Below are 27,788 nucleotides of genomic sequence, written 5' to 3' on the forward strand. Positions count from 1 at the left end.
TAAGCACCCTCCAGTTCACAGTGAACATCAGCTCTCGAAGCTAATCGGTCCAACATCCTATCTCTATTTGCCACCCGTAATTATTCCTATAGATTTGGCTCCTCACGGTAGAGCTCATATTCTTGTTTTATTAAGTGTTTACGTTTACTTTTATGATTTCTCTGTCCTTCTTACGTATGCGATTTTCTCCAAGTTTATTTTGTGCATAAAGGACCCCAAAGAATGTTACTCTCGAGTTATCTCTTTAGTGATTAGTCCATCATTTTATTAATCTTCGTCATTTCTGAATGCAAGTTCTCTATCTCCTAGTATAGTGTAAATGGCGGGTAAGGCGTAGGTAATCGTAACTTAAGGGTCTCTTTTAAAAGAGAGAACCTGAATAACACGTCAGGAAAATAGCCAAACCATTAGGCTGATGTAAACAACAATTTGGCAAGATGCTATAAAGTGGAATAAAAACAAAGTAAACGAAACAGAATAGATCGATCATTAATAGGTATTGGTAAAATGACCACATGGAAGGTCGGTAAATCGAGTCTAAGTATTCCCCATTTAGTCACAAGGTATCAAGAAGCCTTATCCCCAGCATCTTTGAATGCCAGAATCCTTAGTTTTAGGCTCTTATAATATGTAGCTGAAATTAAAATTCGGGAGATCGGAAAAGTCCTTTTCAGGCTCCTGTCAATCTGAAAGAGATCGGAGGAGAGTTCTTATCCGGTCTCAACTCAAAATTTTAATAAACATTAAATAGGGATCGGAGGAGAGTTCTTATCCGGTCTCAACTCAAAATTTTAATAAACATTAAATAGGGATCGGAGGAGAGTTCTTATCCGGTCTCAACTCAAAAATTTTAATAAACGTCTAGAGGAGATCGGAGGAGGGTTCTTATCCGATCTCCCCTCAAAATTTTAATAAGCATTAAAAAGAGATCGGAGGAGAGTTCTTATCCGGTCTCAACTCAAAAATTTTAATAAACGTCTAGAGGAGATCGGAGGAGGGTTCTTATCCGATCTCCCCTCAAAATTTTAATAAACATTAAAAGAGATCGGAGGAGAGTTCTTATCCGGTCTCAACTCAAAAATTTTAATAAACGTCTAGAGGAGATCGGAGGAGGGTTCTTATCCGATCTCCCCCCAAAATTTTAATAAATAACTTAAAAGAGATCGGAGGAGAGTTCTTATCCGATTCTCACACCAAATCTTAACCTGTACGTAAAATAATCCCAAAACCAAGATGATTCGCGACACCAACTCACTAAGGTTGTCTCATTTACTTATGTATCTGGGTAATCCGAATTTAGTGAAAGATCAAATATTCCTTTTACTAAAAGGACTAACATTCCCATTCAAGCCCTCCTAACCAATTTATAAAGAACGCCAAAATTAAATCTACTTACCCTTATTAAGGGACGAGGTGGGGTGCCTAACACCTTCCCCACCCGTTTACGGACCCCGAACCTAGAATCTCTGTCTTGAAGTGGTTTCATTTTTCCTCCAAATGGTTTTCTTTAGTTTCCCTCAAAACTAAGGTGGCAACTCCTCACTCCTTCCCACTTCGGTGAGTGATCGTCCAGGCGACCGCAAAATCCCTTGCGACATATTGTTTCGAGATTTAAAAGAAATGTAGATAAAGAATTACTATTTGATCAAAATGTTATTCAAATGAATAATTTGCATGAATGAAAATATTGATTTCTGAATTTTATGAATTTGAAGAATTTAAAAATTTTAAATTTTTATTTGTTATGAATTGTCAAGCATAACTTGTATTAAGTTTTAAATTATTAGTTTGTGCACTACAGAGTTCACCACTCAGCGATAGCTTTGTATGCTGTCATAGGTGAAAGAAAATATAGAGCAGCTGAGCAAGATTACTGAAAGACGTAGTGAGACTATCTTCGGGTATATCATAGGTATACCCTTGTACTTTAGATTTTGATGTAACTCTGTAATAAAATTTCTTTTGAGCAGTTGTACCAACTCTTTTGTAATATATTTTTGGATTGTAATCAAATATAAATTATTGTAAGGTTATCTTGAGATTTTATGTATTTATAAAGTTTTGCACTACTAAATTTTTAATGATCCCATGAATGTAAATATTAATTTTGTTACCTTAATGAGATGTTTCAATATTTGATTTAATTTAAACGGTGTACTGAGTTGCTTGTGCTGATTTGTGAAATGAGAATGAATAATGGAGTTGTGATTGAGAAATATATTGGGAGTTTCTTTGTTTTCAGGTTTTGAAGAACTGTTTTCTCAAAATACAGACGGCACTTTGTCGAAATTTTTATAAAAATTGTGGAGATTTTAAATATCTAAAAATTAGATTTATGTTTGGACTTTAAATAAAGGTTTTTAATATCTGAAAAAAAATTTTACCCACTAATTTAAAAATGAACGAAAATTATTTTAAAATCCCTTGTAGTATATTTAATGGGTTATCGGTAGGCGAAGCACGGTAATTCATTAGGTGTACTACGGGAGCATGTTACATCTTACGAGGGCTAGGGTGTGACACTGGGGCTTGGTTTACATGACCTGTGTACTTTTTATCAACAATAATTCTTTGTCTCTTGACTCCTCTAAGCTTTTCTTGCACTCCTATACTTCTGTAGCTTCACCCAAACACCTAAAATGATGCAGAAAATATGGAATTAAGGGCTTTACTATATAAATTAGGAAAACTAATGAAATCAACTATTATGGATGAAAATACTTGCCTAAATGCTATGAAATAGAATGTAAATGTGCTTAAAAACATCAATACAGTTCAAGTGTATCAAATACCCCCAAACTCAAACTTTTGCTTGTCCTCAAGCAAAGCAAAACTCTATTTTAAAACACATTTCCGAGGATACTTAGGAATACAACCATCAATTTAATAAGCATAGAATTGAACTCCTCCGACCTTCATACCGATTTCCCTCTTTCAAGGCATAAGGGTTCTAATAGCTGCCTATTTGGAACTTCACCTCATTTCATGGTGTTTCGACTAATTATTCCTCTATATAAGACCATTAATAAGCCATAAACAACCTGTTTTATCGGGATAGAATTAAGAAACACTAACTCCCCCAAATGTGCCACTTTCGTGAGTAATTGAGATGAAGTATTTCAATTCCAACTCCATAGGCATATCTCAATTTTCTATCTCCACTAATGTAGCATGTGCTTTTTCAAAAGATCAAAAGGTCTTTAAAAGGGTTGTAATAGGGCTAGAGGGATAAACTTGGTTGCCAATGAAAAGGTTTTTAGGGAATGCAATTATGAGGATAGCATGTATGCATAAAATCCAAGTATACTGAGTTTGTTTATACATATTTTGTGTGGAGAGGAAAGGCTTTTGGCTTTTTCTATTACCAAGCATGCTTCCATGATACTTATCTTTGGACTTCTTTTCTTTTTCCTTTTTGTCCTCTCCCCAAAATTCATTGCTTTTACTGGGTTGGAAAACCAAACTTTTCTTTGGTTTCAATTACACACTCGCATTCTTCTTTGAGTTCCACATCCTCTCTTCATTTTCTTTATGCATTTTGCTTCCTCGAAAGGGTATGGTAGGTGTTTAGGTTAGGGGTTAGGTAAATAATATGGGTAAGTAATAAATTTTAAGGGATGAACATACGCTTCAAGTTGGCTATAAGGGATATACATTTTAATCAGGGGTGGCTAAGGCTTAGTAAGTTTATATCAAATAATGCCTTAATCATTTCTTCATCAAGCATATGCTAGGATTTTGCCTTGATAGGTCTAAGAGATATGTTCTAGAGCTAGTCAGGCAATTTTTAATTTTGCTTGTGTTTCAAAAATTGTTCTCCTAATTTTACAAGTTCAATGTGATAAATGAATAGTTATGAAGAGGTTTAACTAGTCTAGTTCCATAAAAGAGATTAGTTTCTTCACAAACAACATGTTAGAATCCCTTTTTGCCTATCTAGATACGTTCATTCCTCTATCCCATGGAGTCCAATTATTAGCTTACTAAAAATTTGGTTATAGTGCTAAGTTTCATAATTTACAATCCAAAAATTTTCAAATATTCTCAAAAATTTTGATACATAAGAATAATGTAGCTAAATTTAAACAATGCAATGATGTGCATGTAATGATATGCAAGTGCAAATGTATCCCCCCCCAAACTCAAACCAGACATTGTCCTCAATGTCAATATAATGTGCAAAATCAGAGCAAACGTACAAAAATTTTAAGGAAGCATATTATTTATTAAGCATGGAAAATTTTTGAACATAAAGCAAATAAAAAAGACCTATGGTTGCAAGTTAGGACTAGGGCATGTAAGATATTACAATAAAGATTCTATCCTATAGTCTTATCTCTAAAAGGCCTCTGATGATGATGATGGTGATGCTGGTGATCCTTGCTCCTCTTCCTCCTCATCCTCCTCATCTAACTTGTCCATTAGCATATCTAACTTGTTGTGTGCTTCTTGGAGGCTGTCTTCGATAGCTCGCATCCTGCCATATATTGTGGTCTCCATGCATTGCAGGTATGCAAGGATCGAATCTGTCGATGGTGGTGTGTATGGGGGCACTCGAATGGGGGACTCTTTGAACATCTGCCCTTGCCCTTCTTCTTGAGGCTGTGAAGTTTTGCCAGGTCCCTCCCTTGCCTCGTCTCTCCGAGGGATGGTGTTTCCTTCGGCATCCACCAAGTAGCATGTTTTGCCCAGCTTCTTACATATTCCCATGGATATGCAGATAGTTTGATCAATTCTCGATATTCCAGTAACAAAGCATAGTCTATGATGTCCTGGAACGAAGCCAAAGTGGAGGGCAATGGTGGTGACAAGGCCACCAAGTACAATGTGCTCGGTAGACTATTGGCAGAGCCGTCGGAGATGGTTGCACAGGAAAAAGCCAGTGCTGCAGTGCTATCTAGTTACCATGCACCACAGGAAAAATAGCTCGCTGGCATTGATAACGCCGAGGCTGTCGCCATGGTCCATGATGGTGTGGGCGGTGAACCGGTGCATATATCGCAGTGCTAGACTAGTGTTGTCCATTGATTTGGATTCGCTAGAGTTGTAGGGCTCTGTGTTCGTTGCAATGGAATCCCAAAAGTTGATGTTGTTGCATAGCATGCAGTTCCTTGGGATCTCTTGGTGGTCGGCACTGTGAAAGCCGAAGATGGCGTTAAACTTGTCCATGTTCATTACTCAGACGACACCAAGGAGGTGAAACTCAATCCTATCCTCCTTGTTGGTGGGCCATAAGTTGGCCTTGAAGCTACCCAAAAATTTCAGCATTGTGTCTTTGTAGTCTGAAAATTGGAGTTGGGCGAACCTTATCCACCCAATGCTGTCAAGTAGCCCATTGATTTCCTCTTGCAACCCGATTTGCTCCAAAACTGAAAATCCATGTATTTTGTGGAGGATATTTTTTGGACATGAAGTCGGGTGCACATTACTTTGTGGGCATAATCTCAAAATCCCCAAGGAATAGAGATTTCGGGTTGTGGAGCAGGTTGTGACTGTGGTTGCGGTGGTGGGGGGCTTGTTGAGATGGTTGGGGAGTGGCTACCCTCATTCTTGGGCATTGGGTTGGAGGCTAGGGTGGAGAAGGTGAGGATTCTCCTCTTTGCCTTGAAGAAGAGCCGGTCCTTCTTGCAGATCTCTTTGCAGGAGCCATGGATGTGTTTTTGGGAAGGAGAAGAGTAGGATTTTGGTGAAGGGAGATGAGATTTGAGAGGTTTTTATAGGCTAGGAAGGGAGTAGATGAAGGGTTTTAATGCTAAGGGTGCATTTAAAGAGCTGTTAGGACTTTTGTTTTGCGCATTTCGCACCCCAAGAGTAGTAGCTGCGATGAAATACATGGGTCGTGTATCACTACACGGGTCCCGACATGTAGGGTCATGTAAATTTCTGCCCTCAATTTTCAAAATCTGTTGTAGTACACGGCCCGTGTGAATGAGCTCTGGGACCCATGTAACTTTCTGTCTCTCGAGTTGCTTTACTGGATATGTTACACGGCCCGTGTAAAATTCAAAGAGGGCCGTGTACTTCCTATCTCTAAGTTATTCTGCTAGAGATATTACACGGTCCGTGTAAATTGGGATGTGGACCCGTGTAACTTTCTGTCTCCCGAAGAGTTGAAATTGCATGAAATTTATGGACTTCCAGAAAGTTACACGGGGCGTGTAAAACCAATACACGACCCATGTAATTTTCTGATTTTTCAAATCGTTGGCAAATGAAAAAATTTATCATCATAACACATGAAATGGATGTAAAGATTAACAATAGAGTTACTTCCCTGGTTTTGTTCAATTTTTCCCTTTTGTGATTTTGACTTGGTGATTCCCTTCCTCTCTTGATCTCTATTCCCCTTTTCAAAATTCCTACAAAATGAAATGCTAATGAGTATGAAACAAAAATTCAATATTAAAGAAAAAAGAAAAGAAGAAAAGTTCAGAAAAATTTTGGGTTGCCTCCCAAAAAGCTCTCATTTATAGTCTTTAGCTGGACTTTGCTTGTTTATGGTCTGTCAGTAGGAGGATTGAGAGTGCAATTGACTCCGGTTTCTATGGGTTCTCCCTGAAAGTAAGGCTTCAGCCTCTGCCCATTGACCTTGAATGCGCTTGAGGTTTCGCTCTATACCTCTACTGCTCCATGTGGGAAGACTTGGGTGACCTTGAAAGGTCCGAACCATCTTGATTTCAGCTTCCTCGGAAAGAGTTTCAATCGAGAGTTGAATAAGAGGACAAGATCTCCTTTTATCTCTTTCCTTGTTATGCGCCTGTCATGCCATCTTTTGGTTTTATCCTTAAAGATTTTGGCATTTTCGTATGCATCCTGTCGGATTTCTTCCAACTCATTCAGTTGTAAGACCCTTTTCTCACCAACAGCTTTGAGGTCGAAGTTTAAGATCTAAATTGCCCAGTAAGCTTTATGCTCAAGTTCAAAAGGGTGATGACATGATTTTCCATAAACCAGATGGAAGGGTGTTGCGCCAATTGGGGTTTTATATGCAGTGCGGTATGCCCAAAGTGCATCGTCTAACTTCATGCACCAGTCCTTTCTGGATTTATTTACAGTTTTCTCCAGAATCTGCTTTAGTTCCCTATTTGAGATTTCTACTTGACCGCTGGTTTGAGGATGATAAGGTGTGGCCACTTTGTGAGTCACTCCATACTTTTTCAGTAGTGTTTCGAATTGTTGGTTGCAGAAGTGACTTCCTCCATCACTGATTATTGCTCGTGGTGTGCCAAATCTTGTGAAAATGTTTTTCTTAAGGAACCTTGTGACTACTCTAGCATCGTTGGTTGGTGTCGCAATTGCTTCTACCCATTTTGATACATAATCAACTCCAACCAGAATATACTTGTTTCCATGGGAAGAGGGAAATGGGCCCGTGAAGTCTATTCCCTATACATCAAACAATTCTATCTCAAGTATACCATGCAGTGGCATTTCATTCCTTCTTGAACTGTTACCTGTTCTTTGGCATTGATCACAACCTAGCACAAAGGATCTTACATCCTTAAACAGATGTGGCTAGTAAAATCCTGCTTGCAAAATTTTTGCTACGATTTTTGTGGTGTCGAAATGTCCTTCATATAGTGATGAATGGCAGTGATAAATGACATTTTCCACATCTTCCTCTAGTATGCATCTTCTTATCAGCCCATAATTACATCTCTTGTATAGTAGAGGTTCCTCCAATAAGTAATATCTTACATCATGTAGGAATTTCTTCCTTTGCTGATAAGTCATTTTTGGAGGCAGTATCCTGCATACAAGAAAATTAAAAAAATCTGCGTACCATGGAGCCTTGGAGAATGCAAGTAATTGCTCATCAGGAAATGAATCATCAATTGGCAAATCTTCAAAGTCCTCCATGTACTCCAATTTTAGTATGGAAAGATGGTCAACTACTACATTTTGGGATCCCTTTTTGTCCTTTATTTCAAGGTCAAATTCTTATAGGAGTAAGATCCATCAAATCAGCTTTGGTTTTGCTTTCTTCTTGTTCAAAAGGTATCGGATTGCAGCATGATCTATAAATACAATGACTTTTGACCCAATGAGATAAGATCTGAACTTGTCCATTGCAAATACCACTGCTAGGAATTCCTTTTCTGTGGTGGCATAATTGATTTGCGCATCATCTATTGTCTTGCTAGCATAATAAATAGCATGGAGTTTTTTTATCCTTTCTTTGCCCGAGCATTGCTCCAACTGCAAAGTTGCTCGCATCGCACATAACCTCGAATGGTAGCTCCCAATTCGGTGGCTGCATTATTGGTGCTGATATCAGGGCTTCTTTGATCCTGTTAAAGGAAATAAGGCAATTTTCATCAAAATCAAAGGGAACATCTTGACTTAACAAGTTAGTAAGTGGCTTAGCTATTCTGGAAAAGTCCTTGATAAATCTTCTGTAGAATTCTGCAAGTCCCAAAAAGCTTCGCACTTCCTTGACTGATGTTGGTGGCGACATGTTTTCGATGATCTCGATTTTTGTATCTACTTCAATTCCTCTCTCTGATATCAAATGTCCTAGAACTATGCCTTCCCTTACCATAAAGTGGCATTTTTCCCAATTTAGGACCAGGTTTGATTCTTTACATCTTTGCAACACCTTAGATAAATTAGCTAGGAAATCATCAAAAGTAGTTCCATAGACGGAAAAATCATCCATAAAAACTTCCATTATAACACCCCTATTTGCATAGCCTGGTAAATTACACTGTTCCGGAGACCGATGTCGGTCCGGACAATTAAGAGGATTAGAACTATGTTTAAGACACCCAAAAAAGCCTTGAACACAAATAATTAGTAATTGTTAAATAGTTAAGTATAAATAAGAAAAACAGAACATAAAAAGTTAAGTGAGCCGAGAGTTACAGCGATGGGTAACCTTCTTGGGAACGACTGCGAGGTTGATTTAAACTCAAATTTTGAATCGTAAAATGTGACGGCGCGGTCCTTAAGACTATTACGAACACAGTGGAAAAGAGAAAATCATGAAAAATAATTATTAAGCCGATCAAATAATTAGGTCAGGGATCCAAAAGAAATATTGAATTATTTGCAAACCAGATCGAACCGACGAGGGGCAATTTGGTCAATTGACCTCTAGAGCTGACTCCTGACCTGACTGTTAAATAAAATCGGAGAAAAGAAAATTTTGGAATCGAGAATTAAATTAAAAAACTAATGGAAAAATAAATACAAAAGAAAAAGAAAAAGGAAAAAAATTATTACATCACCCTTATGACATCATCAAGATGTCAAAATTCATTTTAAATTTCCTAACTAAATTGACTATGTCAAAAACATTTTTAAAGACATAAAAATGTATAAAAAAGAAAAGAAAATTAGATTTCCTTCTTCCTTACCCAAATGTGCCGCCTCACTTCTCTCTCCCAAAGCTCTCCCTCACTTCACCTCCATGAAAGCTCATTTTTGAGCTTGAAGAAACCAAAAATTTAGCCATAGAAATTGCAAATTCCTTAGTTAAACCTTGTTTGGGCCACTTGAAAAGGAGTTTGAGCAAGAAAAGAAAAGAAGAAAAGGAAGGATTTGGGTGGTTGAATTTCAAAGAGAAGGTTAGTAAGCTAAACTTTGAATTTCTAGTTGAATTATTGTGTTTATAGTTGAATAAACTAAGAAATTATGAAAAATGGAAAAGAAAATAATTGTTGGAGGACTATATATAAATCCCATGTAGAGGAGTGATTTGCATGTGTTTGATTGAATTAAATATGTTAGAAAGCTTGAATGAGTTCAGAAATGGTGTTTGTATGTTTGGAACTAATTAAATGTAACAAATCAAGTGAGTTAGGATTTTGGAACCTAGGGTTTTGGAAGAAAAAAATTGGAGAATTGGTCAAATGGTGTGTTTGACCTTGTTTGAGCTGAAAAATGGTCATATGTGATCAATTGTGGTGTGTTGGAAGTGTTAGAATTAGGTTTAAATTCGGATTGCTTAGGGACATTCTATAGGCGGCAGGACCAAGGTCCCTTTTAGGGACCAAAACTGAAAATTTACCAACTCAATTGGTGTGAGGCCAATTGGTAATGAAACTAGACACAAAATGGCACATTTTTCATTTAGGAATCATGCCCAAAAGGTGACCATAGCATAGTGAACAAATTGGCCAAATCTGGAAATGAGTGTTCTGCCCTGTACAAAAATGACCAAATGAACATTTGTTCATTTGGCCATAACTTGGGCTAGGCAGGTCTAAATGACCTGAAATTTTAGCAGTAGAAATATGAGATATAGACCTAAAATTTTCATGAGGAACACAAACCCAAATTATGCCCTTAACCATGTCACACCCTACCCCTCTGTAAGGCATAACATGATCCCGTAGTATACCTAATGAATTACCAACTCCGTCTACTGATAATCCATTAAATACACTACAAGGGATTTTAAAAACTTTTCTTCTTTTACAGTGGTTAGCACTATTTACAGGTGTGAAAGACTTTGGTGAATCAAGTGAAACAACTAACTCATTTGATTTATTTGGAGTATCTATAAAAATTTTGGCAAGGTGCCATTTGTATTTTGGACAAAGCAGTTCTTGAAACTCAGAAAAGCACTTCAATATATTTTCAAATCTCAACTCCAACATTTTTATCAACACAACACATTTCTCAAGTCAAATCCACAGTGATTTTCAAAGACTAAGATACAAAAATATAACACAATTTTTACAAGCCAAATAACTCATAATTATTTTACAACTTTATTGTACAACTTAAATTTACAACTGCTCAAAACCAAGAACAAAATATACATACAGTGAATATACATTACAGTACAAAATGCCACATATGGTATACTCACTATACACAAAATCTCTCGCTGGCGGTACTAGCAGCCTAGTCTGCTGCCCTATCTATCTCTCTACCTGCGACAGCAATAAAAAGCTATCGCTGAGACAATGTCTCAGTGGTGCACAACATTTACCAAATACAAATTTTAAATCACAATTCATAAATCATATCAATAGTGGATACTTAAAACCATAGTTAAATTCAAGACAATAAATGTCAACAAGAATTTAAACTCCATTTGTTAATATCACAATAATTTTCAATAAGTCAGATCATGGTTGAATTCAATAGATGATATGTCAATAAGAGTTTAAATCAATTTCACAATCTCACAATACATAATAACACAATTCGATCAAATAACTGAAGAATACAGTGTTGCCAATCTATAACACAATTTAGGCCATGACACAATTTTTCCATATATGCCGTGTTGTACACCACGACAAGACATGCTCACCCCAATAATCGAAATCAATGAGGGAGGAAGCTAGCTATATAATGAGAACTCATCCATACTCACCTCAGACTGGGAAGTCAAAGAGGGAGGAACATAATCATACTCACCCTGCACTAATAAGTCAAAGAGGGAGGAATAATCACACTCACCCCATTAATGGAGGAGGAACATATTATCAGTGTCATGCCAATTGTGAGTCAAAACAATTCCAAACATTTTATTCAAATGATCCGTAAGAATCCAATAAATTTCCAAAGTTATAATTTCATTCACAAAATGGCAACAAAATTCGTAATTCACTTTAATTTCCACAAAAACCATTTACAGTGCTTTTCAATCAATAAGTATCCATCAAATACCATTCAAACAATTTTCTGATTTCAAACCATTCACAATGTTTTTCAATCAATAAGAGTCCACCAAACACATTTCCACAATTTAAAACAATGATTTGCAAAGACTCAATATTTATTTCAATTGAAAATAATTCAAAAGAAAGTGTGTTTGTGCACAAACACAATTTAAAACAATAATATACAAATAGTCAATATTTATTTCAATTGAAAATTTCAAAAGAAATAGCCATTGTGCACAAACCTCGATATTTGTCTCCTGGTCGACTCGATTTCTTTCCCTTTTCTTTGAGTCCTTGTTAAGAGAAACACAATTTGAAGTGTTTTAGTACCAAATTAAACTGTCTCTATCGATGGGGTTTGGTAAATAATGCACTGAACTCAATTATTCACTAAGTCACCTAATATACCGACCCTCATTGCGTTTTAGGTAAATTAGGTTTTAGTGTCGTTAATATGTCACATTCGATAAGGTTTTAGATTTGGTATGTTTTACCAAAGTCACTTCCTTGCTTAGTGCATTTTAATTCAAATTCTTTGGATTCGAACACTGGTTTGACCTAACCGGACGATCTAGTTCCCTCGGTTTTCGGGTCTCGGTCGAAACTACAAACTTGTAGATCTAGGTCTTATTGCACGCGGGGCAAAATTTCAGGTCAATCCGAGTTAAGTAGACCAAGTTATGGTCATTATACTATTGCTGGTCAAATGGTACCATTTTAGGTCAATTTTAGGTCAATTTGGTCAACTCTGGTTCGGCCAGTTTTTGGACCCGAACTTGTGCAAACTTTTTGACTTGCTTATGGTCATTTCTAGGCTTTGGTGTCTTCATAAGACTTGTAGGTATGGGTCTTAACTATTCATGGTTAAAATTTTAGGTCAATTGGACCTGTTTTGAGTGAGTTATGGCCTAAATACTCACTGCTGCCCAAATGGTCAGTTTTTAGGTCTCAAGTGTACCTAATCCGAATTGGTCAGTTTTCACATCAACTTGCAAGCAGAATTTTGGTATGGTTTCTCAATGAAAGTTGGCACATTTTGTGCCTAGTTTCACCTCAAATTGGTCTCATACCAATTGAGGTTACACATTTCAGGTTATGGGCTAAAATGTACACTGCCCTCAATATGCATTTCACACCCCACTTCAAACACACATATACCTTGCAATTTGGTTCACTTCCCTACCAATCTGTTTTGGTGCATTAACCACAGTATAATATACTTTACATTAACATTATTTTGGGCAGATTACCATTACCCTCAACACACCAAATATAATTCACATTTACAATATCTCAATACCATTACATACACACCTAAACACCACTAATTCTCACATACACTTTACACAATAATTTCATACACATATCCTTCATTCCTTAATGCCACAATTCTGCCAACACTCCCATGAATATACACATTTATTCAAGTGTCCCCAAGGCTGCCCAAATTTGTCCTTCAACATCAAAGTGCTGTCCAAGTTACCAATTCCCATCCAAGTGCATCATTCACCATATATACATGCATTAAATCACTAGGTTACTAAATCACCATGATTAACATTATTTCTCATCAATTATATACACAAATACCTCATCAAAAACGTGACCCATGGCTGTCCAAAATGGCAACAACAATAACCCTTCAAACTCAAAATTTTCCTTCACCAAACCAATACCCATAACATGCATAAAAACTTTAACAAAGAAATTCTCAAAAATGCAAACTTACCTTTAATTGTAACTTGCTAAACCCTCACCAAACTTCTCAAATTTGGTATCCATATCTTCCTTGTGATGTGTAGACCATTTTTAATGAAGCCACTTAGGTGATTGGAGGTGAAATGAAGGTGGTTAATGGAGCTTTTTCAATTTATGCCATGGAGGTTTTTGGAGAAATTCATACGGCCATGGAAATTCCCAAGCTTGAAGATGAAATGGCAGATTGTATAATGGGTGTACACCTGCCCCTTTAGTCCTTAATTAATTCCCTAGTGGTCCACTCACCACATTTAAATCATATTATAAGCTTAAAGTGCTAATTACACAATTTTCACTCCACTTTTGGTTATTTGCATTAGGTACCACTAAACTAATTTTTCATTTTATTTTCTAAGTGTAATATTATTTATTTTTAATGGAAATTTAGGTCAAAAGACAATTCGGGATGTCAAATGACCATAATGGTGGCATTCCCAATTTTTATTTAACACCGTATTTTGTCTGTTTTTCGATTTCTCACTTTTCTTTGTACTAATTATTTAATTTTTCTTTGATCTTTCTAATGATATTTATTCTTCAATAAGGGTCTATTTAAGTCTTAAAAATGTTTTCCAGGGTTCCAACGGTCCACGTGACTTCCTCACCCATCGTTAGGTTTCCTTTAACTTGATCACATTTCTTTGCAATCATTTTTCCTTTGTTTTTCTTGTACTTTCTTTTCTTGTATTTCATTATTTTATGTCTCCTCACTCTCATTGAAGTGTGGTTCTAGGCATCCTAGCTGTCCGGACAGCACTGGTCACCGGAACAGCAGAACGCACTACCGAACTTAGGGGTGTTACAATTCTCCCCCCCTTAAATAAATTTCGTCCACGAAATTTTTACCCAGTAGCCATCTTACAATAGTCATACGTTTATTTCTCCTTTCTATATGATCGTAAGACTTTTAACAATCTAATACAATGTTTAATTTGTTTGGATAACACCAATCTCCTCTTACTATTATGCTGTCTAATATTTTGGTTCACGTTGCTCCTTGAATGACCCTTGAGGTCATGTTAGAATCATTCATCAGTCATTGGTCCTCTGACCATTCTAGTCCATAGTCTTCCTCACATTTGTAATATTTCTTTGTTACACATGAATCAACTGTTCAATTCTCTACTTTCATAACTCTTTTTATCTGTCAATATTCTATAACTTACTTCCTTTTGTACTGAACTATAACCTTTCGATATTTTAACTTTTGATTTTAGATCCCTAAGTAGGATTTTCAAAATTATTTATAACAATTAAATTGTCATGGCATAACTATACCAAAGCAGATGCCGTTGGCAACTATTCTTATCTAGGTGTACTATCGGGTAGTCGTAGCTCTACACAATAATCTCAAGTCGATCGATAAACATCAAGAACATTGCATAGTTACTACGATACATCCCAATAGATCAAACTTTGTTATCTTTTATTCTTTTTGAATTCACTGATATTCGAATCTTATTCTGATTACAATATCCATTAGCAATTTCTAACAGTAACCTCCTTGCCCTCATCTAGAGCAATTCCATTACTGCATCTTACATTTACGTCCTCTTGCCTTACATTAAGTAGGCTCGCCAATTAGCTTATAATTTTATGGTGTGTCGACAAATACTTTTCGCCGATAAACTCTTCCAAAACTAATTTCACTTGTTATCACAATCCTTATCCTAAAGGACTAGTCACTAATGCATCAAAATTTATTTCCCTGACCTCCTGTACAATAATACAAGGAGATTTCCTCCCGTTAGTGCATATTTATAATGTAATGTCCTGTCTGTATCAAACATTTGAGCGATTGTAGTTACCGACATAAAGATTTCAAATTCACAATTCACTTTAAAACCATTGCTCGATACCACTAAAACATGTCACACCCTACCCCTCAGTAAGGCATAACATGATCCCGTAGTATACCTAATGAATTACCAACTCCGTCATCGATAATCCATTAAATACACTACAAGGGATTTTAAAACTTTTCTTCTTTTACAAAGGTGAGCACTATTTACAGTGTGAAAGACTTTGGTGAATCAAGTGAAACAACTAACTCATTTGATTTATTTGGAGTATCTATAAAAATTTTGGCAAGGTGCCATTTGTATTTTGGACAAAGCAGTTCTTGAAAACTGTAAAAAGCACTTCAATATATTTTCAAATCTCAACTCCAACATTTTTATCAACACAACACATTTCTCAAGTCAAATCCACAGTGATTTTCAAAGACTAAGATACAAAAATATAACACAATTTTTACAAGCCAAATAACTCATAATTATTTTACAACTTTATTGTACAACTTAAATTTACAAATGCTCAAAACCAAGAACAAAATATACAAAAAGTGAATATACATTAAATGCCACATATGGTATACTCACTATACACAAAATCTCTCATTGTGTACTAGCAACTAGTCTGCGCCCTATCTATCTCTCTACTGCGACAATAAAGCTATCAGAGACAATGTCTCACAACATTTACCAAATACAAATTTTAAATCACAATTCATAAATCATATCAATAGTGGATACTTAAAACCATAGTTAAATTCAAGACAATAAATGTCAACAAGAATTTAAACTCCATTTGTTAATATCACAATAATTTTCAATAAGTCAGATCATGGTTGAATTCAATAGACAAGATATGTCAATAAGAGTTTAAATCAATTTCACAATCTCACAATACATAATAACACAATTCGATCAAATAATCAAGAATACAATGTTGCCAATCTATAACACAATTTAGGCCATGACACAATTTTTCCATATATGCCGTGTTGTACACCACGACAAGACATGCTCACCCCAATAATCGAAATCAATGAGGAGGAAGCTAGCTATATAATGAGAACTCATCCATACTCACCTCAGACTCGGAAGTCAAAGAGGGAGGAACATAATCATACTCACCCCAGACTAATAAGTCAAAGAGGGAGGAATAATCACACTCACCCCATTAATGGAGGAGGAACATATTATCAGTGTCATGCCAATTGTGAGTCAAAACAATTCCAAACATTTTATTCAAATGATCCGTAAGAATCCAATAAATTTCCAAAGTTATAATTTCATTCACAAAATGGCAACACAATTCGTAATTCACTTCAATTTCCACAAAAACCATTTACAGTGCTTTTCAATCAATAAGTATCCATCAAATACCATTCAAACAATTTTTCACAGTTTCAAACCATTCACAATGTTTTTCAATCAATAAGTGTCCACCAAACACATTTCCACAATTTAAAACAATGATATGCAAATAGTCAATATTTATTTCCATTGAAAATAATTCAAAAGAAACAGTTGTTGTGCACAAACACAATTTAAAACAATAATATACAAATAGTCAATATTTATTTCAATTGAAAATTTCAAAAGAAATAGCCGTTGTGCACAAACCTCTGATATTTGTCTCCTGGTCTGTACGATTTCTTTCCCTTTTGCTGAGTCCTTGTTAACTGAGAAACACAATTTGAAGTGTTTTAGTACCAAATTAAACTGTCTCTATCGATGGGGTTTGGTAAATAATGCACTGAACTCAATTATTCACTAAGTCACCTAATATACCGACCCTCATTGCGTTTTAGGTAAATTAGGTTTTAGTGTCGTTAATATGTCACATTCGATAAGGTTTTAGATTTGGTATGTTTTACCAAAGTCACTTCCTTGCTTAGTGCATTTTAATGCAAATTCTTTGGATTCCTTTGGTTTGACCTAACGGACGATCTAGTGTCCTCGGTTTTCGGGTCTCGGTCGAAACTACAAACTTGTAGATCTAGGTCTTATTGCACGCGGGGCAAAATTTCAGGTCAATCCGAGTTAAGTAGACCAAGTTATGGTCATTATACTATTGCTGGTCAAATGGTACCATTTTAGGTCAATTTTAGGTCAATTTGGTCAACTCTGGTTCGGCCAGTTTTGGACCCGAACTTGTGCAAGCTTTTGACTTGCTTATGGTCATTTCTGGGCTTTGGTGTCTTCATAAGACTTGTAGGTATGGGTCTTAACTATTCATGGTTAAAATTTCAGGTCAATTGGACCTGATTTGAGTGAGTTATGGCCTAAATACTCACTGCTGCCCAAATGGTCAGTTTTAGGTCTCAAGTGTACCTAATCCGAATTGGTCATTTTCACATCAACTTGCAAGCAGAATTTTGGTATGGTTTCTCAATGAAAGTTGGCACATTTTGTGCCTAGTTTCACCTCAAATTGGTCTCATACCAATTGAGGTTACACATTTCAGGTTATGGGCTAAAATGTACACTGCCCTCAATATGCATTTCACACCCCACTTCAAACACACATATACCTTGCAATTTGGTTCACTTCCCTACCAATCTGTTTTGGTGCATTAACCACAGTATAATATACTTTACATTAACATTATTTTGGGCAGATTACCATTACCCTCAACACACCAAATATAATTCACATTTACAATATCTCAATACCATTACATACACACCTAAACACCACTAATTCTCACATACACTTTACACAATAATTTCATACACATATCCTTCATTCCTTAATGCCACAATTCTGCCAACACTCCCATGAATATACACATTTATTCAAGTGTCCCCAAGGCTGCCCAAATTTGTCCTTCAACATCAAAGTGCTGTCCAAGTTACCAATTCCCATCCAAGTGCATCATTCACCATATATACATGCATTAAATCACTAGGTTACTAAATCACCATGATTAACATTATTTCTCATCAATTATATACACAAATACCTCATCAAAAACGTGACCCATGGCTGTCCAAAATGGCAACAACAATAACCCTTCAAACTCAAAATTTTCCTTCACCAAACCAATACCCATAACATGCATAAAAACTTTAACAAAGAAATTCTCAAAAATGCAAACTTACCTTTAATTGTAACTTGCTAAACCCTCACCAAACTTCTCAAATTTGGTATCCATATCTTCCTTGTGATGTGTAGACCATTTTTAATGAAGCCACTTAGGTGATTGGAGGTGAAATGAAGGTGGTTAATGGAGCTTTTTCAATTTGCGGCCATGGAGGTTTTTGGAGAAATTCATACGGCCATGGAAATTCCCAAGCTTGAAGATGAAATGGCAGATTGTATAATGAGTGTACACCTGCCCCTTTAGTCCTTAATTAATTCCCTAGTGGTCCACTCACCACATTTAAATCATATTATAAGCTTAAAGTGCTAATTACACAATTTTCACTCCACTTTTGGTTATTTGCATTAGGTACCACTAAACTAATTTTTCATTTTATTTTCTAAGTGTAATATTATTTATTTTTAATGGAAATTTAGGTCAAAAGACAATTCGGGATGTCAAATGACCATAATGCCCCTGTTCGGGTGGCATTCCCAATTTTCTTTTGTCTGTTTTTCGATTTCTCACTTTTCTTTGTACTAATTATTTAATTTTTCTTTGATCTTTCTAATGATATTTATTCTTCAATAAGGGTCTATTTAAGTCTTAAAAATGTTTTCCAGGGTTCCCCGCAGTCCAGGGCCAGTCAACGGTCCACGCCGTGACTTCCCAGTGCGGTCACCCATCGTTAGGTTTCCCGGCTCGTTTAACTTGATCACATTTCTTTGCAATCATTTATCCTTTGTTTTTCTTATACTTTCTTTTCTTTTATTTCATTATTTTATGTCTCCTCACTCTCATTGAAGTGTGGTTCTAGGCATCCTAGCTGTCCGGACAACACTGGTCACTGGAGCAGCAGAACGCACTACCGAACTTAGGGGTGTTACAAACCAAGTCATTTAGCCACCCAAATTTGGTAACCTAAAACTGCCAGAACCCAGTTGGTGCCCAGAAAATCTTTCTTAGGCCAATCCGGCCAGCCATGTTCAAATGGCTATAACTTGAGACACAAAACTCCAAATGGAGTGATTCAAAAAGGGAAATAAAGTTAAGACAATAAGGAACAACTTCTATGGAGAAAACTTAGCCAAATTCTAACAGCAATATGACCAATGGAATAGTGCAAAATAGGACACCAAAACTAAAAATTTGAAATTTTGCCTAAAAGACTTAAGTTTTGAGAAAACAACCAAAACCAACAAATTAGGTAACCAAAATGTTGTATGTGGGTATAATTGGATTTCTCATACCTTTTAAGCATAAGAAAGTCAATATTTTGACTTAAATAGTACCATGAATAGTAACCTCAACATGAAAATGTTCAAGGATGAAGTTTAAGCTATAGGAATTAATTATTGGAATTGTTGTGAGGGAAAGTTACTGAGACATTATAAATTTTGTGTTTCAGCTGAAAAAGACCCAGAAGGTCTAAGAGACTGAGTCAACGCCTAGAGGCGACTCACGTCAGGTTTGTGCATAATAAACCTTAATTTATCGTTTTCTCATAGAAAATTTGTTTAGTTATGCATTGTGAAATTATTGTGTTAATTATGGGTTTTGAGAACTATTGTGTTGCCACTTTGGGAATGGAAATTTGACTTTGGAAATCGATTGTGTTTTGCATAAAATATTTGAATAACTTGATTAAATTGTTTTTAATTCACACTTGGAATGGCATTATTAATATGTTCCTCCTCCATTTGCAGGGTGAGTTTGATATTTGATCACTTTTCTCCCTCTCTGGCTTCCCAGTCTGAGGGGTGAGTTTGGATGAGTACTCATTAGCTAGCTAGCCACCTCCCTCATTGATTTCGATTAATGGGGTAAGTTTGCCTTGTTGTGGTGTACAGTACGGCATGTTTGGAAATTTTGTGTCATGGCCTAAGTTGTGTTATTGATTGGCAATACTATGATTATTAAATTGTTTGATCAAATTTGTGTTATATTAAGCTTTGAAAATTATGATTTACTATAATTGTGTTTTGAAAAATTGTGAAGTGTGATTGTGAGATTTATGAATTATGAATTGTTCATAAATGTTTTATATTATGCATTTTGTATTTTATTGTGCACCACTGAGTATTTTTATACTCAGCGATAGCTTCTTTTGCTGTCGCAGATAGAGAAAAGGACATAGCAGCAGAGTGAGCTGCTACAGTAAGAGATGAGCACAGTTTGGAGATTTTGGATGGGTATTTGTTAATACCTTTGTAATTATTTTGATGTAAATGGTTTAGTGTCATATGTATTAAGGTAGATTGAGCAGTTGTACAGTCAACGTATAATAATATTATTTTTGAGATTTTGCGTCTGTAAATTAACTTATGAATGTAAATTAAATATTTAAAATGCAATGTGCATGAGATTATGAAATGTTTTGAGATATCAATTCTTGATTTGAAATTTGGATTTTGAATTGAAGTGTTGCTATTGCTGTTGAGTTGAAGTTTGGTGGTTGCAAATTATAACATCCTCACTTTAGCTAGTCCGTACAGCCTACTGTTCAGGCGACCAATGTCAGTCTGGGTAGTTAGAATGTTTGAAATTTTAATTAGACTAAAGTGGAGAGTTATAAAGAAACTAAATAATGCTCATAAAAATCAAGGAAAAATTTTTAGAAACGAAATACACTAAGGTTAAACGAGCCGAAACCCCAGTGATGAGTAACCTGAAGGGGAAGTGACGGTGAAGGCCGTTAGCAACCCTAGACTCGAGGGAAAATTTATAAAATAATTTTTGGGACTCCAAAGAAGGGTCATTGAGGTTCTTATGGCATTAGAATACCAAGAAAATGCTTAGAAAAATTTTTCTATTGGTACACACAATTTTGGCTCGTTAAGCCAAACGGAGGACAATTTGGTCATTTCGTCTTCATAGATGATTTTTGACCAACTTGTCCATTTATGTAAGTGAATTATATGATATAAAATATGAATAAATATTGATGAAAAATTAATTAAAAAATGAATAGGAAAAGGAAGAAGAGAAATTGTGAATAAAAGAGATTTATTACCTCATGCTTATGTAAGCATGAGGTAATTAAAATGCTTAGCCAATCAAATTAAAGGAAAACACTTATAATACATAAAATGGGCAGAAAAGAAGTCAAATTCTAGAAAATTTCTACAGCCACTCTTCTTCCCAAAGAAGACGCCCCATGCTCCTCCTTCCCTCCTCCATTTTCATGCTTATAAAAGCTTGAATTCCTTAGTCTTTTCTCAACAAAACCCTAACATAGCAACATAAAACCTTGTTCTTTCATCTTGGTGAGTCTTTTGGGAGCAAAAAGAAGTGAAAAAGAAGAACCCTAGCAAGTTGCAATTTCACTCCATTAGAGGTTAGTGACTTCAACTTGTTTTTCTCTTTAAATTCATGTTGAAGGAGCATGAATGAGTGTAAATTTACAAAGAAATTTAATAAATACCATGTGTATGCCCATCCCATATTTTCGGAAGCCTTGGTTGGGGTAAGATTTTGATGGTTTTCATGGAGCTAAAATGGTAGTATGGCTGCCCTTAGTATTAATCTCTTAAGTGGAGTAATGAAATGCAAGTTATAATGCATGGTTTGAGATAGTTGAGTTAGGGTTTGGGATGAAAATGAGACTTTGATCATGTAATGGTGAAATTAGGTTTTAATGGTCAATTAGTGACCATTTGGTTTTGTTTTAATAGGAAATGAAGTGGTTGGTTTAGTGGGAATTAAAGTTGGTGTGGCTGCCTTTGGTGACTTGCAAGACTGGGCATGAGTCTAGCAGGTTTGGGCAGCAATAACTGGAATTGTAGAGACTCAATTGGTGCAAGGCCAATTGGATATGAAACTAGACACATAATGGCACAACTTTGGTGAAGAAACTATGCCAAGAAAATCAAACCAAGTTGACCTAAAGATTGCCCTAATCCGGGTGACCTGCAATCTGCCTGGGTAAAATGACCAAATGAACAGTATTTAGTCATTTCGTTATAACTTAGTGTAGAAAGGTCCAATTGACCTGATATTTTACCAGCAACAAGCTGAGATATAGACCTATAACTTTCATGAAGAAACCTAACCCAAATTATGACCACAATATATTCAAAAAGTGACTTGCAATCACTGCTCAAATTACTATAGATTTGGTATGTCCAGAAATTCTGGAAAAAATTATAATCCGGCCAGTTGTGGTTTAGGGGCCATTACTTTAGCTAAAAAACTCCAAATGGAGTGATTCAAAAAAGGAAATGTAATTAGACAAAATAAGGAACAACTTTTATGTTAATCATTTTGCCAAATTCCCACTGCAAAAATGACTAATGGAACAGTAAACACAAAGCTTGAAAACTAAAAATTTTGAACAATTAACATTAAACTTAGAAATGGTATTGGCAACCAATACCAACAATTTTAGAATGAAAAATGTGGTATATTGGGAGTATTAGAACCAGTGTACCTTTTGCTTATGCAAAAGTCAATATTTTAGTTGACTAATGAAATGAATAGTAACATCTAAACTTAAATTTCTAGAATTGTACAATTTAAAAGTGTAACATGCCCTAGTATACCTAGAAAGATTGGTTTGGATAGGTTGGCATGCTAATAGGGTTCTGTTAGCAGTACTGCATATGGCTTCATGCCATTCTGTGTTTTATGGCCTCACGTGCTATTTTGTGATAAAATAGCCTTTGGCTATGTTGATTGAGATATTATTCTTGGGTTTCATCCCTGATAATTTTACAGCTTATTAGCTGTTCTGTTGCACACCAAGAGACACAATGTGATCGATGGTGTGATGGTCCGAGGTACTTAGTACCCAGTGCCAGTTTACCTGTTTATCCAGTCCAGTCGACTAGTATGGGTTACTCAGGTAATGATAATAAATTTTACCAAATTTTAATCGAATAATACTACAATAAATATCTAGAATTAAGTCTACTAAAAATATAAACACACACATTCTGTATATTTACTTTATTTTAGTTATTTTATTTTATATTATCACCACTAAGCAAAATTACTTAGCGCGTCTTTTTTGCCATGTGCAGGTACTGGAGACATAGCTGGAGAGTCCAGCAGACCTCATACTGGGTGAGCTTTCAGATCTGCGCACAGAGTTTAGAGTCATCTCACATTGCAGTGCATTTGGTAGGACATTAGGCCAGTTTTGATATTTTGATATTTTGTATTTTGTAAACTTCTGTAATGTATATTATAAATTCATGTAATTATGCTTTTGATGTAATTATCTATGAACTATGTTTAGTAATAAATGTGAGCATTTCTCATTGAGTTGACTGTGATATGAATTGAATTTAATTTTGAGATACTGAAGTCATTTGAGAAATTGTTGAGAAATATTGGTGGTTGACTAAGAATGATGTGATGATTTTATTGGAAGTGTTTTTAACAGATTTAAAAGAACTATTTTTCCAATTTACAGCCGACACTCTGTTGGATTTTCTATAAAATTTGTGAAAAAATTTAGATTAATAAAAAATTGTAAATAAATAAGTAAAAAGGGTAAATTGAATTGAAATATGATTTGGTGCTCCGACACACTGTGTGGCATATCTTGCTCGGCTACACTGTAGACGGGTAAGGAGTGTCACATTTAGTGGTATCAGAGCATCGGTTTAGGCATTTCTGGGCCTAGATAGAGTGCATACCATTACATTGCATTTGTAACTGTTGAGGTGACACTGATGCAGATCTGTTTGTTTTCTTATTTTGAATAGGATATGGATGCTGCTTCTCGAAGAGCAGTTGATGAAAAGTTAGAGAGTCGTGCTCCACCAAGGGCTGAATCTGGGGGCAGGGGAGAATCTGCTCCACCAGCAGCTGAGGCATCTACCCAACCTCAGTTTGCACTATTTTAGCAAATGATGGGGGCAATTCCACCACCATAACCACAACCACAACCTCCACCAGCACCACAAAAGTCCCATTTGGAGAAACTGCAAAAACATGGGGCTGTGGATTTCTTTGGGAAGAGGGAGGATGATCCCATGACCACAGAAAACTAGTTAGATAGAACAATCAGAGTGCTAAAATAGCTTAATTGCACCCCCGAGCAGAACCTGGAGGGTGTTGTGTCCCTACTTCAGGATGATGCATATCAGTGGTGGGACATAGTAACCAGTGAGGTGCAATCGGAACGGATCACCTGGGAATTCTTCCTCATTGAGTTCAGGAAGAAATATGTCAGTAAAGTGTATTTAGAAGAGAGAAGAAGAGAATTTATCAGTCTGAGACAGAGGCAATTGTCAGTGGTAGAGTATGAGCCTGAGTTTGTTAGACTGAGCCAGTATGGGAGGGAGATAGTCCCTACAGAGGCAGAGAGGTGTAGAAGGTTCGAAGAAGGGCTCAATGATAATATCAAAGTCATGATAACAGCATTGGAGATTACGGATTTTGCTAAGCTAGTTGATGCTACAATGAAAGTAGAAAGAGTCCGAATAAATGAACAAAATAAAAGGGAAAGACAGCAGAAGAGGGGTCTAGGTCAGTCCAGTTCATTTTCTGCTCCCAATAAGAAGAGTAAAGGTCCTCCTACTCAGGGTTCAGGACAACCACAAGGTCAGGGTTAGTCCCAGGGGCCCAGACCATTGTTCACACTTAGGAGAGGCAGTCTACACCATCAGTGGGCAGCTCTCCAGGGATGGTGTTCAGGGGACCAGCCCCAGCATCTTTTGCCTGTCCATACTGCCAGAAGTGGCATAAGGGGGATTGTTGGTGAGTGACTGGTGCATGCTTACGGTGTGGATCTACAGAACATCAGATCAAGAATTGTTCGAAGAGGACTACTATAGTTGCTCGAACACAAGCTGACAGACCTGCTCCTGCACCATAAAGGGGTAGGAAGCCCGGTAAATCTGCGACAGCTAGTCCATCATTGAGGCCTGCATCCTAGTCAGCTAAAAGGCTAGAGACTAGAATACCTACCAGGGCCTATGCCATCAGAGCTCAGGAGGAGCAAGATGCCCCGGATGTCATCAGGGGTACGTTCTCCCTCTACAACACTTTTGTACATGCATTGGTGGATCCAGGATCCACTCATTCATACATCTGCATCAAACTACCCGTAGAGAGGGGAGTTCCAGTAGAGGACAGTGATCAAGACATTCTGGTCACAAATCCACTAAGCCACAGCGTGGTAGTGAATAAGGTGTATAAAGGTTGCCCGTTGAGGATTCAAGGGTATGAATTCTTGGTAGACCTAATTGAATTGCCCTTCCACGAGTTTGACGTGATTTTGGGGATGGACTGGTTGTCACGTCATCAGGCAATAGTTGATTGCAAATTGAAGAGGATTTCTTTGAAAACTTCTGAGGGTAATGAGATTACTGTTGTGGGTGAAAGGACAGATTTCCTGTCCAATGTTATCTTAGCCACAGTTGCAAGAAGATTGATGAGAAAAGGCTGTGAAGCTTACCTAGCACATGTGGTTGATACTAGGCCGGCTAAGCCAAACCTATGTGATATACCCACAGTGGGAGACTTCCCAGATGTGTTTCCTGAAGAATTGCCTGGTTTACCACCAGAAAGGGAAGTTGAATTCGCTATTGAGGTAATGCCGGGTACAGCACCAATTTCTATTACCCCTTATAGGATGGCACCCACTGAATTGAGGGAGTTGAAAATTCAGTTGCAGGAGTCACTCGATAAGCGGTTCATACACCCTAGTGTGTCACCATGGGGAGCTTCGGTGCTGTTTGTGAAGAAGAAGGATGGAACCTTGAGATTGTGTATTGATTACCGGCAGTTGAACAAAGTAACTATGAAAAATAAATATCCATTGCCCAGAATTGACGATCTGTTTGATCAGTTGAATGGAGCCGGTGTATTTTCAAAAATTGATCTCAGATAATGGTATCATCAGTTGAGGGTAAAGGATGCAGATGTGTCAAAAACTGCATTCAGAACCCGGTATGGGCATTATGAATTTCTAGTGATGCCATTTGGGTTAACAAATGCATCAGCAGTATTTATGGACCTTATGAACCGTATCTTTCATCCATATTTAGATCGATTTTTAGTGGTCTTTATTGATGATATTCTGGTGTATTCCAAGACCAGGGAAGAACATGATAAATATTTGAGGATTGTTCTGCAAACCCTGTGAGAAAAGAAGCTGTATGCTAAGCTGTCCAAGTGTGACTTCTGGATGAGTGAAATCTCTTTCCTTGGACACATAATATCAACAGAGGGGATTAGAGTGGATCCCAAAAAGATAGAAGCAGTGATGGAATGAAAGCCTCCTAGAAATACAACGGAGTTCAGAAGTTTCTTGGGGCTAGTTGGGTATTACAGAAGATTTATGAAGGGGTTCTCTCTTATAGCTGCTCCAATGATCAAATTGTTGCACAATAATGTGAAATTTGGCTGGAATGACAAGTGCCAAGCCAGTTTTGAGAGGCTGAAGGTTATGTTGATAGAAGCACCAGTGTTAACAAAGCCAATGTCGGGAAAAGACTTTGTGATCTACAGTGATGCCTCACAAAATGGGCTAAGGTGTGCATTGATGCAAGAGGGGAAAGTGGTTACCTATGCTTCTAGGCAGTTAAGGCCACATGAACAAAAGTACCCTACACATAACTTGGAGTTAGCAGCAATTATCTTCGCACTGAAGATATGGAGGCATTATTTATATGGTGAAAAATGTTACATCTATATAGACCACAAGAGTCTAAAATACTTACCAACCCAGAAGGAGCTCAATCTTAGACAGAGGCGATGGATTGAGTTCCTAAAGGACTATGATTGTGTGATAGATTATCATCCTGGGAAGGCAAATGTAGTTGCTGATGCTTTAAGCAGGAAGTCCATCACAGCTTTAAAATCACTAAATGCCCGTCTGTCCTTAGCTTAAGATGGAGTTATTTTGGCTGAGTTACAAGTGAAGCCAAACCTGCTACAGCAGATACAAGATGGGCAGAAGGCAGATGAAAAATTAATAGCCATTGTGGGTAAAATTCCAGAGGGAAAGGAAACTGATTATGAGGTGAATGCAGATGGGTGTCTGTACTACAGAGGAAGAGTGTGTGTACCAGATGATGGGGAACTAAAGACTAGTATTCTGAAAGAAGCACACACTAGTGTTTATGCTATGCACCCGAGAAGTACAAAAATGTATAATGATTTGAAGCCTCATTATTGGTGGCCTGGTATGAAGAGGGATATAACTGATTATGTGACTAAGTGTTTGACATGTCAACAATTTAAAGCAGAACATCAAGTTCCATCAGGATTGCTACAGCCTATAAGCATACCTGAATGGAAATGGGACCGGGTCACTATGGATTTTGTTAGTGGTTTACCTCTCACCCAGAAGAAGCATGATGCAGTATGGGTGATAGTGGATAGATTGACGAAGTCAGCACATTTTCTGCCAGTTAGGACTGACTAATCACTGAAGAAGTTAGCAGAATTGTATATCAGTGAGATAGTTAGACTGCATGGAATCCCATTTTCCATCATATCTGACCGAGACCCAAGGTTTACATTGAGATTCTAGAAAAAGTTGCAAGAAGCCTTGGGCACCCAACTTCGCTTTAGCAT

The sequence above is a fragment of the Hevea brasiliensis genome, chromosome 13 (assembly GCF_030052815.1).
Source record: "Hevea brasiliensis isolate MT/VB/25A 57/8 chromosome 13, ASM3005281v1, whole genome shotgun sequence".
NCBI classification, from domain to species: Eukaryota; Viridiplantae; Streptophyta; class Magnoliopsida; order Malpighiales; family Euphorbiaceae; genus Hevea; species Hevea brasiliensis.